This window comes from Chiloscyllium punctatum, chromosome 15 (genome assembly GCF_047496795.1).
Source record: "Chiloscyllium punctatum isolate Juve2018m chromosome 15, sChiPun1.3, whole genome shotgun sequence".
Lineage (NCBI taxonomy): Eukaryota > Metazoa > Chordata > Chondrichthyes > Orectolobiformes > Hemiscylliidae > Chiloscyllium > Chiloscyllium punctatum.
In genome coordinates, this window is record NC_092753.1 from 71,909,071 (window position 1) to 71,925,655 (window position 16,585).

At 38.9% G+C, this 16,585-nt stretch overlaps 2 protein-coding genes across 4 annotated transcripts in view; one reads left to right on the forward strand and one right to left on the reverse strand.

The window, feature by feature from the left end:
• The window catches only part of cmss1 (cms1 ribosomal small subunit homolog), a 367,856-nt gene that overhangs the window by 314,608 nt on the left and 36,663 nt on the right, over positions 1 to 16,585 (reverse strand). The window lies entirely within an intron of this gene.
• Positions 1 to 16,585, forward strand: part of filip1l (filamin A interacting protein 1-like) — a 278,663-nt gene that overhangs the window by 250,073 nt on the left and 12,005 nt on the right. The window lies entirely within an intron of this gene.

The window sequence follows — 16,585 nt, forward strand, 5'->3', positions numbered from 1 at the left end:
AACTTCTATCCCTCACAGGATGAAATTCTGGCCGGAAGCTTGCCTTATGCACCAACATGTATTCATCTGCTAATTCTGCTGCCCTTCTCACTCCCTGAACTTTCTGTTCCTCCATGTGAATTCTTACCATCTCTGGAAGTGAGTTTTTAAACTCCTCCAGCAGAATAATCTCTCTTAGAGCCTTAAAATTATTATTTATTTTCAAAGCACGTACACATCAATCAAAATGACTATGTTTAATTCTTTCAAACTAAACATAAATTTGACCTGGTTTCTTCTTTGTGGTTCTGAACCGCTATCTATATGCTTCTGGTACCAATTCATAAGCACTTAAGATAGCCTGTTTAACCTCTTCATAATCACTTGACCCCTCATCTGACAGTGCAGCAAATACCTCACTAGCTCTACCTACCAGTTTAGTCTGAACTAACATTACCCATAAATATTCAGACCACTCCATCTGCCTGGGCAATTTTTCAAATGAAATAAAGAAGGCTTCAACATCTTTCTCATCTAAAAGTGGCAGAGTTTTGACTTATTTATATATATCGCTACCTTCTCTGTTAATTTCCAACCTGTTAACTTGACTTTGCTGACTAAGTCACAACTTCTCAAGTTCAAATTCTCTCTCTTTTTGTCTCTCCCTTTGCTCAGCTAAGAACCTTCTCTCTCTCTCTCTCTCTCTCTCTCTCTTCCCTCTGTCTCTTCTCTCTCTGTCCCTTTGTTTATCTTCTAACTCCATTTTCTTCAACTGTAATTTAAGTTTTTCTACCTCTACTGCACTTGTCTGTTTATCTGATACACCTAAGTGTTTGAGTAGTTCCCTTACAATTTCAGCTTGACTTTTGTCAATGGTTAAACTCAAACCTAATTTCTTTGCTAATTCTAAAAGTATGGCCTTTTTCTTTCCTTCTAAACTTCCTTGGCAAATTTGAGAATTACCTCCAACTCCAGAAGTTCTTTAGCAATATTAAGAGCCATTTCTCTCACTTTTAGTTTACTCAATCACAAATCATCGAAAGTAAACAAATTGCATCACCTACATAGTATTTAAAGATCTAGGACGCTAACCTGCAAGTGTTTAAATCTGCTGGGAATATTCGTAGCCCAAATCTACTCAAACCTGCCTCAAACAATTCAAATCACAGACTGAGCCCCCAAACTGTTACAATACAGGGTAAACTGTCCTGCTTAATTTAAAACTAACAACACAGAAAAGAGTTATCCCGTGCAGTAATCTGAAAATTCAATAGGCCAAGAGCTATTTAAAATAAAAAGTAACAACTTTATTTTTTAAAGTATAACAGAGAATAATTAACTAACAACTGTTTACAATTCCTTACTCTAACCTATCTGTTACCTTCCCTTCTCTAATACTAGTTTGATAAACCTCCCAATTATGATTTACAGAACAAAACTTTTTATCTCAAAACCAGGCAGCTTCTGTTTTCTCTGAATTCCTGTCCTCTTTTCTTCTTCTTAGGGATTTTTGCTTCCCAGGTTATTGATCGATAAAGGTACCTTTTAAGAGAGCTTTTTTTTGGGCAGTCTTTTTTATATGCTGGGACTTGGCAGTTCTCCTCTCAACTGTTCAATTTTCCATGGTGTTATACCCTCAAAGCATCAGAATGTGTCATAGGCTTTTAAGATTATCAATATACTAAATTCAAACTGGATTGGAATTTGGTATTTTTTGGGGTATAATTTAAACTGATTGGTCTAATTTGAATCTGTTTTGTCATTTCCAGGCAACCAGCTAATCAAGTTGTTCGACCAAGTGTTACATTATATTTCTTTTTAGAACACTTGGTTCTGTGCTTTTAACTCCCTAAAAGGTACATTACACCCACATCTTCATAACACAAAACAGAAGGGAGATCAGCATCCAAGGTCTTTTGACATTGCATTAGAGATCAAGGTGGAAGATGTCAACAGGAAAGAGTTGTCCAATATTTATAATCGGTGGGGAGGGAGAGAGGACGGCCCTTGACACCCAGTTATAAGAAAGTGTCATCAGCAGGTAGTCATGGAGGTCAAAGCAAAGAGTCAAGGATCTGAATGCAGTGTCACAAGAAGTTAAATGATCACATACAATTGATGAAAGGCAGTGACTGCAACATCAAATACCATTCCTACCAATTGTACTCATAGCCTTAATCACTTATCAAATTATCCCACTCCCACCATTCACCTACAAACAATTTCTGATTAGAACTCATATACGAACTTCAAGTGTTTCACATCAAACTGACACATTTAGCATGCAACAATCTCTAATCTCACCCCTATCATTTTAGCCAAGATAACCAAATGAACCAAACAGATTGCACAACACTCACTGACAAACTTTCTTCTCAGTCACAAGACAAAGCACAAACTGGAGACAGAGAAAGCTAACTGGAGAAAGACAGGCTCACCTCCATACCCTAAATTCAATGGAGAAGCCCACACTATCATCAATGGAATGCTATTTCTGATGGTAGTGGGGTCATTTAAGACTTTGAAGTGGTCATCTCCACACACGTTCAAATTGTCCAAGCCTCTGAAGGGGTCCCATGCTCAGAATTATGAGCCATGTCCATCTACCAAACCAGGAGATTTTTGGTGGTGATGGTTGAAGAGTTAGAACCTTGAGGAACAACAGTTGCTCACAGATGGATTATCCTTCATGAAGAGGACTTGTGTATCCCTTAAGCACATGAGGAAAGCAACAAGAAACCACCTTAGGTATTTGTTTCTCTCATTATACTGAAATTGAAAATGAGAAGCTCTTATGAGCAACTGAAGAGGAAAGCTCAAGATACAAGGCATGGAGAAATGAGCAGAGGAACTGAGGACCATCACTCCTACACATTGATGAAGTCTAGGCCAGTGAAACAGCTGAAATCATTGAAGGTAATGGTATCCTCATATTTGTTCCTCCTTCTCCAATCACACATTGGCTTCTAATTTGCAAATGATGGATGCTAATAACATGTATCTCCTCATTCTTCCCCAGCCATTCCCAAACCCTCTAATTTCAACTTTCCACAGTACATCTTGTTTCTTTTTGCTCTCAACTAATGGCAAATCACAAAAGGAAGAGTGATGATTAAAATATAGCACTCTCACTTGACTTCACACTCACAGTCACCAGCTTACTTACAGAAACAGTATTTATCTTAGAGATGAAAGTTCAGATTTGTACAATGACAAGGCACAAGGCACCCTGTGAAGCGTGTCAGCTAGTTGGCAGATGGAAAGGTTCAGCATGGGTTCTGGTGCAGGGGATTCCAAAGATGCCTTCACTGAGGCAGCTGTAAAGAATGCTGATGGATTTCACTTTGTGCATGTGGAAACCAAAAGCCTGCAGTCAATGTCAAGAAGCAGAGAAGAGTCTACCACCAACTTGGCGCAGCAAATATTGAAGCAACGGAAGTGGTCCCCATCTTCATTCATACTCATTTGTCCAAAATGGCATCCGATGTATTGTTTTACAGACTACATTTGCAAAACATACAGAAACTAGTTAATATCAGAGTGTTCCACAAGAAATTCAGACTGCTGTGAATTGCAATGTGCAAAGAGACTTCCGGGGGCGGAGGGGGGGGGGGTACATCAATCCAGTAATCTGTCTACTCATATATTGTTCAGATTCCTGGGGTAGGACCCAGGGCAAGATCTCCCTAGGCCATGAATCTGCTGTTCTCTTTCAGGGAGACAGTGTTCTTCTTCCCACCCCCGGCTATCTTCTTGTTACTGTCTGTCAACCAGCATCCCCAAGTGCTGTAACCACACCAAGTTGGCACAGCTTGCTATGGGCTTGTAAGGCAGATAGTCTTAGGTCATTCTACAAAACAACCTGCAGTTAATAGTCTTACACCAGCTCTGCTCGCACTCTATTGGGGCACTAAGAACAGGGAATCGTGCATGAAAAACTAGCACAAAGTAAATTTGCAAACATGATTAGTTGAATTTTGTCATAGGTGTGGCATGATACTATTCATCCGTTTGATCTGCATCACTTGTTTTGGCAATGACCTCTACTTTTGCATTGGGACCAAGCAGATCCTGTCATGCTCAGTAACAGAAGAAAGGTCTTTTTGGTGAATGGAAAACTGTGGTTGGACCTTCACAGGTGGTTAAGACAGAAAGAATTGCCAAGATTGCCTCCTTCCTTCTTCACAATCTCCTGCCTCCTGATTTTTAGCTGCTTGGTGAAAATTTGGTGATAAGGGGTGTCCCCATGCGGGCTCAGTGAGCGACACACAACTGACCACCACAAGACATAACCCATCTGCAGGGTTCCTCCAGTGTGGTCCCTGTAGCAGAAGCAATTTTTGAGCAACAGCCTGTGCTATCACATTTCATGTGGTCACGTGGTTTGTATAGTCATAGTTGCTGATTCTGTAAAGTAGTTCCCATTGGTGTGCCCTTCCTGCAAGTTAGACATTTTCCAGAACTCAAAATGGCAGCAGCAGGGCATCAATCATCTGTACAAATATAGTATCTGATGCAATTTCTCTCACATGTGGCTGCGCATTGCAGAGGCCAATTTGGAACTCTAAGACCCATAAAATAGGCATTATAATGAGGCCAATTTCTCACCCATTGAATTCAACCTGCAATTTTCTATTTGCTCAAGTGCAGAAAATCAGATATAGAACCAAAACAGTTTACTGGAATATCAATGTAATACAAAGCAAAGCTGTTTACCGAAGAAAAAAACAATGCAGTTGAGCAAGAGTTTAGATTAGATTACTTACAGTGTGGAAACAGGCCCTTCGGCCCAACAAATCCACACCACCCCGCCGAAGCGCAACCCACCCATACCCCTACATTTACCCCTTACCTAACACTATGGGCAATTTAGCATGGCCAATTCACCTGACCAGCACATCTTTGGAGTGTGGGAGGAAACCGGAGCACCTGGAGGAAACCCACGCAGACACGGGGAGAATGTGCAAACTCCACACAGAGAGTCGCCTGTGATATAGCATCACAGCAAAGAACATAAGAACTCGGGGCAGGATTAGACAATTCAGCCCCCTGATTCTGCTCTGCCATTTGATACAATCATGGCTGATCTCATCTTAGCCTCAACTCTTATTTCCTGACTTCTCTCCATAGCCTTTCAACCCATTACTAACTATAAATCTATCTCCTCCTTAAATACACTCAATGCCTCACCAGATACTGCACTGCGGGGTACTGAATTCCACAGCTTTCAACAGAAGTCATTTTTTGTCATCTGTTTTCAATCTGCTACTCCTAAAACTGTGGCCTCTCGTTGTAGGTTCCCCCACAAGAAAACACCCTTTCTACATCTACTTTGTAAGGTTCTAAAGGGGATTGACATTCTTCAATTAGATCTCCTCTCATTTTTCTAAACTGCAGAGAATATAGGCCAAAACTGCTCAATCTCTCTTGATAAGACCAACACCTTATCTCTGCAATCAATCTAGTGAACATCCTCTGCGCTGCCTCCAATACAACTATATCCTTTCTCAAGTTAGTAGACCAAAATTGTCTGCAACAATCAAGATACAGTCTCAAGATAATGCCTTGTACAGTTGCAGCAACACTCCCCAACAATAGAAGCATAATCTCAAATGGTCTAATCATGTGCATGTATCCCAGCAATCACAGGTAAGAAATCATTAATAACTTTACATCACATTCAAATATGAAAAATCTTTACTTCCCTTTAGAAACAAACAGATGCTAATAAACGTGTGACAGCAACAAATTATCAAGCAAAAACCTGAAAGAATTGTGGATGCTGAATATCTGAAACAATAAAAAATTGCTAGAAAATCTCAACAGATCTGGACATTCTGAAGAAGGGTCATTGGACCCGAAATATTAATTTCTCTCCACAGTTGCTGCCAGATCTGCTGAAATTATCAAGCAACTTCTGGTTTTGTTTTGAATATATCAAGCAGCCTGTTTAACCAAAGGGATTTTATGGATGCTATCAATGTAAAAAGAAAAGGTTTTGGTAGATATGTTCAAATAGAGCTTGGTGCTTATTGATACCAATCGGATAAAATTGCTGAAGTACTTAACATTTGCACTGAAACATATGTTTAAAAAAAGGTTCTGCCATCATTCGTTTATAGATGTACAAAAGCTACTGAAGTTTTAAAAAATTAATTCTGATTTTCAAGGCATTTCAAGAAACGTTATTTAACAATTTACTAATTTAAACATTCCGTTGATTTAATTTCAAAATACTTAAGTTCCTTAGAGTACTAATAAGCATAATGCTGTAACTAAGTATCTGTAACTCAAAACTTATTTTACAAGCCATTTGCCACAAGTCAAACAATCCAAATATGGGTTGTCGCCTTTACATTCCAAATCCCAGATGATATCCAATGTTTCCTCAGACTCCAGAAATATGGTTGTCTATCTTAATGGAAATTTAAATATTATTTCTATGTTCCCAAGGTTAAAAATCACCTTTAGTGTAAAAATGAATCCTGACATATTTTAAAAACTTGTTCATGGGATGTGGGTATTCCCTGAATAGGCCAATATTTATTGTCCATCTCCATTTGCCCTTGAAAAGGTGGTGGTGAACTGTCTTCTTGAACCACTGCTAATTGAGGATGTAGGTACACCCACAGTGCCATGAGAAAGGGAGTTCCCTTTTAGCCAGTGACAGTACAAGAACTATGATGTATTTCCAAATCAGAATGATTTGTCACTTGGAGTGGAACTTGCAAGTGGAGATACAATATTCCCAAGCAGCTGCTGTCTTAATCCATCAAGGTGGTCAAGATTACAGGTTTGGAATGCACTGTTAAAGGGGATCTGTGTGATTTACTGCAGTGCATCTTGTAAATGTTACACATTGTTGCCACTTGTATATCAATGATGAAGTAAATAAATGTTGAAGGTGGTGCTTTGTCCTAAACAGTGTTGAGTTTCTTCAATATTGTTGCAGCCCGCACTCATAAAGCAAGTGGAAGGTGTTCTATCACATATCTGATGTGGGCCTTGTAGATTGTGGACAAGCTTTGGGGAATTTCTCATTGTAGGATTCCTAGCCTCTGACCTGCTTTTGTAGCCAAATTTAAATGGCTGGTCCAGTTCAGTTCCTGATCAGGGGTAACCTCCAGGATGTTGACAGTGGGAGATTCAGTGATGCATACGGAATGGAAAACTATGGGACAATAATTAAATTCTCTCTTGTTTGAGATGAACACTGGTTTCACACAACAGCCAGGTAATGTTATTTAGAGTAGAGAACAGTACATCATATGAACAGGCCATTCGGCTTATCATGTCTGCACCGACCATGTCGCCAATCTAAACTAATCCTATCTGCCTGCACATGGTCCCTATCCCTTTATTCTCTGTCTGTTCATGTGTCTGTCTAAATGATTCTTAAACATTTCTATTGTATCTGCTTCTACCAGCTGCCCGGCAGTGCATTCCAGACACGTAGCATCTCCAAAAATATTGCCTCGCATATCTCCTTTGAACTTTCCCCTTTTCACCTTAAACAATGCTCCCTTTTGTTTGACATATCCATCCTGGGAAAAAAGACGCTGATAATGAACTCTATCCATGCATTTCATAATTTTTAATAGTTCTATCAGGTTGCCCCTCATCTGCTGATGCTCCAACAAAAATAATCCAATTTTAGCCAACCTCTCTAAAGGTCAGCCAGATGGATTTTGTCGAATATGAGTTCCCTGATTGACACTGTTAACATGATTCAATCAGGGAATCCCAGCTGACAGGTATAAACAAGAGTGTCAGGAGTTCTGTTCACTCTCGAAGCCAGCTCTGAGTTAGCTGGTCAGTATCATGTACTACGTGTCACGCATTTGTAAATAGAGGGTCAATTGGTGACGGGATACTGGCCTTCGTGGAGTGTTTCACTCTCTTTATGGCTAATCCAGGCAACATCCTGGTAAACCTCTTGTAATGTGGCAACTGGAACTGCATACAGTAATCCAAATGTAGCCTAACTAAAGTTTTATTCAGCTGCAACATGACTTGCCAAGTTCTATACTTAATGCCCCAACCGATGAAGGCAAGCATGCTATACACTTTCTTTACCACCTTATACACTTGTATTGCCACTTTCAGTGAGCTATGGACTTGTACCCCAAGATCCCTCTGCATATAAATGCTCTTAAGGGTCCTGCCATTTATTGCATATCTTCCTATCACATTCATCCTCCCAAAGTGCATCACCTCACATGTACCCAGATTAAACTCCATACATATTGTCTCCTCTCAAATGGTCTATATTCTGCTGTATTCTTTGACAACCTTCCTCACTATTCACAACTCCATAAATTTTCATGTTGTTTGTAAACTTACTAAACAGACTAAGTACATTTACATCCAAATCATTTATATATTTTACAAACAACAGTGGTCCCAGCAATGATCCTAACAGAGCACCACTAGTCACGGACCTCCAATGAGAATAACACCAATCCATAACTATCCTCTATGAGCAAGACAATTTTCTGTCCAACATTGTGTGGGTTACAATGGTTTAACTGGATGTAAAATTTATAGACATTCAGCAGAAACATGGAAAAGTTACTTCCCAATTTTGACCCTTACAGGAGGATCCCTTCTTGTGGTGAATGAAGTGCAGAACAAGTGAAATAAATTCCAAGCAAGCTCTTGTGCAGCAATGGTTCTGTCCCTACCTCTGAGCCAAGAGGCCCAGGTTTAAATCCCACCTACCCCACACAGCTGTGTCATAACATCCCTGAATAAGTCAATAGCTAGGGCCTTGGGGTTTCAGGCCCATTGTGAACTTGAATTCATTGGAACAAATTTGGAATTAAAAGCCAGTTGAATGACTACCAAGCGACCATTGTCAATGTTTGTAAATACTCACCTAGTTCATTAATGTCCTTTAGGGAAGGAAATCTGCTGTCCTTACAAAGTCTGACTTACATGTCACTCAATGTGGTTGATTCTTTACTGCTCTCTGAAATGGCTTAGCTAGCCAGTCAGTTCAGGGGTAATTAGGGATGGGCAATTGATGCTGGCCCAACCAATAATGCCAATATCCTATGAAAAAGGGGTATTATTAAGTTGGAGAGGGATCAGAAAAGATTTATAAGGATGTTGCCAAAACTGGAGTGTTTGAGTTATAAAGAGAGTTTGGATAGACTAGGACTCATTTCTCTGGAGGGGTGACCTTATAGAGGTTTATAAAATCATGAGGGGCATAGATAAGGTTATTAGCAAAGTCTTTTCCCTAGAGTACGGGGATTTCAAAACTAACGAGCATATTTTTGAGGTGAGTGGAGAAAGACTTAAAAGAGACCTGAGGGGCAACTTTTTCACAAAGAGTATAATGCGAATATGGAAGGAAATGCCAGAGGAAGTGGTAGATGCAGTTACAGTTCGACATTTAAATGATATTTGGACAGGTATATGAATAAGAAAGGTTTAGAGGAACATGGGCCATAAGAAACTTGGTCGACATGGAGAAGTTGAATCAAGGGTCTATTTCTATGCTGCATGTCTCTGTGACTCTAAAAAGTCAGTAATCAGCTGCTGACAAGGACTGCTGTGAGCAGCAACTTCTCACTTGGCCACAACATTCTAACCCATCAGATTTGTTAAAGCACTCTGCATTGGTCAGTTTGGTCCCTGAGAATAACTGACAGCTGATTGTTAAAAGCTTGGTTAAAACTGTACTTAATTGCTTTTCAAAAATATTCTATGCCTTAGCCAAAAACTCAATGAAATACCCAGCCTACCCAGAAGATGGGAGGATGATCATGATCCTGACCTGACATCACTTTTAAGGGATTTAACTGTGCTTGGGCTTAACCTGCCTCCTCTTGCCTGGGAAAACTCCCTGCACTGTTTTGTCAGATAGTTGAAATCCAGAACAAAGAAGCATAATTAGAACAATGACATTTAAGACACAAATTCAAAAGAAGATTTGTTTTTAAAATAGAAAGGGTACTGAAGATACGAAGTTGTGGGTGCTGGGTCAGTTGAAAGTTTCAGGACCCAAAATCAATAGGTTTTTTTTCGTTTAAGTGATATGGGACAAAGACACAAGAGCGGAAGAGGCAGCAATATTCTGAAATTAGATTAGATTACTTACAGTGTGGAAACAGGCCCTTCGGCCCAACAAGTCCACACTGACCCGCCAAAGCGCAACCCATCCAGACCCATTCCCCTACATTTACCCCTTCACCTAACACTACAGGCAATTTAGCATGGCCAATTCACCTAACCTGCACATTTTTGGACTGTGGGAAGAAACCGGAGCACCCGGAGGAAACCCATGCAGACACGGGGAGAATGTGCAAACTCTACACAGTCAGTCACCTGAGGCAGGAATTGAACCCGGGTCTCTGGCACTGTGAGGCAGCAGTGCTAACCACCGTGCTACTGTGCCACCCATAAAATGTTGACTACCATTACTCTGCAGATGCTGCCGGACCTGATGAGTAATTCCAGCCTTTTTTTTGTTATGTGTATGCAAAATGCTATCTGTAGTTTGAATATATAACTTGATTAACTTACAATCAAAGATTCACGGAACTGTGAGATGACTTATTACCCCATTGTAAAGCAGTTGTCATGAATCAACCACTTGTAATACACAGTTCTGAATTTCATTCTCAATGATTTGAGAAGTACTTGGACAAATACCACTTAGAAAGTCATTGGAGAAGATAAAATCTGGTTTAAATTTGGTTCAAGAGGAGGAAATAGAGTAGGTACTAAGCAGTTTTAGATAATTGAGAAAGTGCCCTATCCTATTTGCTCCCACAGGATCCTGTTCCAGGATCACTTATGTTCAAGTGGGAAAGCAGGTTGTGAGAGGGCTGCAAACAGTTTGCAGAGAGATATTGATACGTTAAGTAAGTGAGCTAAAAGTTGGCAATGGAGCATAATGTGGGAAAATGCAAAGTTGTTCATTTTGAAATGGAAGACAAAAGAACAGAACATTATTTAAGTTGAAACACATAAGGACTTGGGGGTACTTGTGCTTGAAACACAGAAAGCTAGCACACAAATGTAGCAGGTCATCAGGAAGGCTAATGAAATGTTGGCCTTTTCAAGAGGATTGGGGTAGAAGAATAGGGAAGTCTTATTGCAACTGTACAAGATGCTGGTGAGAACACATCTGGAGTACTGTGAGCAGTTTTGGTCCCCCTTTTTAGGGAAAGATATCATTGCATTGAGGTAGTTCACAGAAGGTTTAGTAAGATTATCTTATGAGTGATTATCTTATGAGCAAAGGTTGGGACTCTACTCATTGGAGATTAAACGAATGAGGGGTGATTTCACTTAATCAAATAGGATTCTAAAGAGGCTTGACAACATAAATGCTGCGATGATGTTTCCCCTCATTGGAGATTTTAGAATCAGAGGGCATAGTCTTAGAATTACTGGGTGCCTATTTAAGACTGAGATGAGAAAGTATTTCTGCTCTCAGAGGGCTGTGCGACTTTGGAACTTCTCACCCAAGAGCTGTGGGGGCAGGTCCAGGTGTTTATTTGAGGCCTAGATAGATAGATTCTTGATTGATATGGGAGTCAAGGATTACAGGGAAAGGGCAGGAAAGTAAACAATAAGAATGTCAGATCAGCCATCCTATCGAATGGCAGATCTGGCTCAATGAGCCGAATGACCTATTATTGTGTCAATTTCTCATCACCATATGGTTTATTGTGTATGCCAATGATTTGGACATAGGACTGCAGTGAATGATGCTTAAATCAGCATATAACACTAATAATGACAGTACAAAGATTCTGAAGTGATGGAGATTACAAAATGCTGAATTGCTGGAATGCATAACAAAACGGCAGGTGAACTTAATTATCAATGAATGTGGAAGATATTTTAAAACATTGAAAAATGATGCATCAAATGGCTTAAATATAAAACCTCAATGATATGAAGCAGCACATAGATTTCTGCTTTCCAGATTCAAGAAATATTACAAATAATACCTGAAGCAAAGAAGATCATTTAAAAAATTGCAATAGTGCATCTTGTGGAAATAGATATAAACATTGAGATTTAGTAGTGAATCTACATGGAAGTTTAGCAAGACCATGACCACAAGAAAATACAGAATAATTTCTTGGTAGTTGGAAGAAGAGATATCTAGAAACTTTATTTTGTTATAATAGAGGAAATTATGATGTGATTTGATAAAAAGGTATTTAATATAATGAAGAGATGCCCAAAAATGAGAAATAGGAGGAGCACCTACCACTAAATAAAATCATGGTTGATCTCATATCCTCTGACTTACAAAATTTCTGAACATCTATAATTGAATATACTTAGTGCCTATGTATCTACTACCTCACAGGTAGAGAGGAGCACAATAGCTGGTGATTAAGAAGATGAAGATATAAATTTCTTGCCTCTATGGAAAAAAAAGCACAGACCTAATTTTACAATGAAAATAATGATCATGCCAGCTTTTACGAATAAGTTTAATACATGACTGAAGGAAAGTGAGCAAAAGGATGTGTGTAACAAATTGGGATGACTCCTCATGTGCAGGACAAACACTAAGGTGCATTATTGCAGTGTTGCAATTTCTGTTTAATTTGAGACGATGACATGTTCAAATTAGACTCTACATATTTCAGCAAAAATTCCAGGTCGACAGTTTAATATTTAAGGGCATACTTCGTTGGCAGAGGTGCTGACTTTTGGGTGAAACACAAAACAACAGCTGTCTATTTATGCTGCTAAAACATCCTGGCATATATTTATTCCTCAAGCAATTCTACCAAAACAAAATGGTTATTTGCCTCGTTACTCTTTGTGCAACCTTGTAGCGGTGCAAAAGATTGCAAAACAAGTGATTACACTTCAAAGTAACTCATAAGCTGTGAAACACTTTGGGACACCTAACAGATGTGAAAAATGAGATAACCCCTAACTAAAACTTAATTTCAACTAAATTACAATTATATTATTCTTTATTGACTAATCTATATCTAATGTATCAGTTGCTTCACATGAAAGTGCAAGTCTGAAGCTGTCATTAACAATTTTATTATTGTGAGACACTTTGCACGGTTTGATTAATACTTGAAAAACAAAATTCATTTTGTAATACAAATGCCAAGTGTATATTATATTTTATAAACAAAGGTGATTATATAGACCATGCAGCATTACTGTAGGTGTACAATATATTACATTTCTGCTACACAAGTTAATTTTTTGCTATTGTTGAGGATTTGCTGATGAATATAATCTGTGAAAGTACAAAACACAACAGGAATTCTAAAACTTAAAATTCAATACTTACGATGCACTCATATCAATCAGTGCTGACTTTTTAATAACCAAGTTTATGAAAAAAGTCAGTTTTTTGACAAACATCTACTTTCAAAAAGTTGCTGCCATCTTTAAATTAAACAGTAGAACTCAACAGGAAAAATATAAGTAGACGTTTTACGTTTAAAAAAAAAACAGACAATAAGCAAAAGAGGAAAATAGGAAGGAAAGAAATAGCAAGATAATATTGCTTAAAACTTCCTTTCAATTAAACTTGCACTTTCTGTCAGGCTGACACTAAAATAATGAATATATCAAATATTTGGTTATTTTTGTTATCATCTTATTTCCTCACTAAAGAGACAGCCAGTTTCCTAAGCTCTTCCTGAGTGCCTAAGGATTAACAATTAGATATTGAGGAAAAGGATGAGTAACAAATCAAATGAAATGTTTCTTAAACCAATACAAATCCACTTGCCGATTTCACCTTTAAGCCACATACAAGATAGTATTTTTGATTATATGGTACGACTGGAAGCAAATTTACAATGTCATATATTAAGAAGCCAAACAGACTCAAAACATCTGAAATTGAAACTTGGTCTGTGCCCATATCACAGTACAACTGGTCTCAATGCTGCAGATTTAGCAAAGATAAGAGAGAAAATCAGGTGGGCCCTTTACAGTTATACATGAATGTGATTAACCTTGTTAATTGGATTCATATAATGGATACTTTTCCCCTTGTTAGCTGACCTTGCTGAATGTGCTGAAAGTGCACTTATGATGGTCAGGACCATCATATAAAACAGCTTACCAACAACACTCATTGCAGTAAAATCAATAGGTAATTGTGTAGAGGACCACAGAATTGCATCATTGGTAGAACATTTTAAAAAGAAATTGAGAGTCAGGAAAAACCTGAAGGAGCTGAGACACAAGAGGCACCTTAAGCCAGCAACGTATGCAAACCTGAATGAACATTTATTTACTGAACTCACAGCTTTATGATCAGATTTTTAAATGTCCTACAGGCCTTTAGCTTACAGCAACCACAATTTTCAGCAAGCAGAGACAAAATCAATCAGATTGGGGAGGACCCTCATTGATATTTTAAATTCAAAAGCAAAGGATTTTATCTTGCCTTGAAAATTATGTTAATGTTACTCAACTAACCTGGAGATTAAATGAGAAAGAAATGAAAAGAAATGATTTTCAGCAATTTCTGCAATATCTCTATGAACGGGATTCATCATTCTTATACCATCTATTTGTAAAGTGCTTTAATTGCAGATCGAGGGAACACTTACTCTATTTGAATGTATTTTCTTATTACAATTTTATTGCAACTGAACATTTTAAACATTATGTGACCTCAAATAAATGGTGCATGATAAAAATGAAGGATGGTACATTGAAAAAAATGGGGATGTTGTCAATAAAATCCATAGGATAGAGAAATGTATCAAGAATTGTTAAGATGACTAATAGAGGAAATTTGGCAGCTCACTTTACCAACAAAAACTTGGAGTCCTGGTGGATGGGATGATGGACAGAAAGGCCTCTTTCAGGGAGACCACTGTACCAACCTGATTCCAAGTTGCAACCCAGGTCAGTACAATCCAGAGGGAGGCCCAGTAATGTCAGAAGGGTAACAAACTTCTGCACTCTGTAAGGGTGAGTGCCACTACAGTTGTTCCATTTCCCCCCTCAGTTGAAGCAATAAGCTCAGAGACACCCGAGTCTTACCTCCTTCATTTTTATTCCGGGCCCTGGAGGAAGAGGGAACGATTGCTCATGTGCACAGTGACATGAGTACACAGTCTTCTCTAGAACAGCAGTTTCTCAATGAACTACATAGTCATTTTACAGGGTGGAGCATTCAGATAAGGGGATATACATATTAATTGGGTGACCATTACAATCAACGAGTATCAATAGCAGAGACCAAGCCCTTTACAGTTATACATGAATGTGCTTAACCTTGTTAATTGGATTCATATAATGGATACTTTTCCCCTTGTTAGCTGACCTTGCTGAATGTTTCCAATATTGTTAAATGGCTCTACACAATGACTGCTTTTCCACCTTGTTAACCCATTACCTTTGTCTCCAGCACCCGATTCTTAACTGTAAGTTCTAATCTGATCTGAGTCATGCTCAGCTGAACCTCTTGCTTCACAAAACTCAGAACTTAACTCTTTCCCTGCCTGCTTATACCCTATACTTATATCCTATATACATTCTCACCATCTTCTATCTGCGACCTCAAACTTTCCCTACTTCTGCTATTCGACAGGCCACCCATCAATCCCTCACCCACTCCATTCCTACCAGACTCCAAAACCTTCCTATTTTCTCGACTCTCCATCTGGCTGACTGAGAAAGAAATGCCCAGGTTGCCAGCACACAGAGGGCCGCTAGAGAGCATCCTGTCCAACCCAAACTAGAGAGGACATCATGGTTTTAACCATTAACCACTTCATTCAAATGCACAAACAGCTACAGAAGTGGTAGGCAGCTTGTCAGAGATGCTCATTAAACTGGATTGAAGGTCACCAGTGAAATTTGTACCATGCGAGCTCTGGCATACATGCACTAGCCTATCCCCATGGCTAGGCTTATGGCTGCAATGGTAAGCTAGATCCAGCAGAATGGTCAGTGCCTACTGGAGATTCACACAGAATTATATTACGTAACTTTAGCCACTGGTGGGCAACATCCATGACAAGGCATCAAGGACTAGGTACATTAACCTCAGTCGAAGTACCCTTCCTCACAAGGAGACAGAGTGGTACCAGTTGGAAGAACATCTTTAGGTACTGAGTTGCTCCCCTCTTTCACATTTATTGTCCCCTCTGCATCCCAGTATGTCATCTCCAAATCCCACAACTGACTTGTCCAAATTGCCCACCAGAGCAATAGTCACTGAAAAAACCTGTTGTCTTCAGTGTAGACTTGAAACAACAACACTGACTAATGACTGCTCAGAATCCTGAAGAATATCCATGCAGCTCCCAAACTGACTTAAAACTCATCATCCATAGACTGGTTGTACTAAACCTGCAAGACAGGCAGCCAATTAATTAAAAGTACTTTGGCAGTCAATTTGTGTTTACCAACAAATACAAACAATTATCGCATTAATCGCAATGGTGTTTATTGAGATATAAATGTTAATCAAGAAACTGGAAACATTTGTGCTTTTCTTTGAAAACACAAATATTATTCTTTTACACCCATTTCAATAAGTAGACATGACCATTGTGTCATGTCCTATTTGAAAGAAGTCACCTCTGACAATGCAGCACTTCCGAAGTCCTACATTGAATTATATATT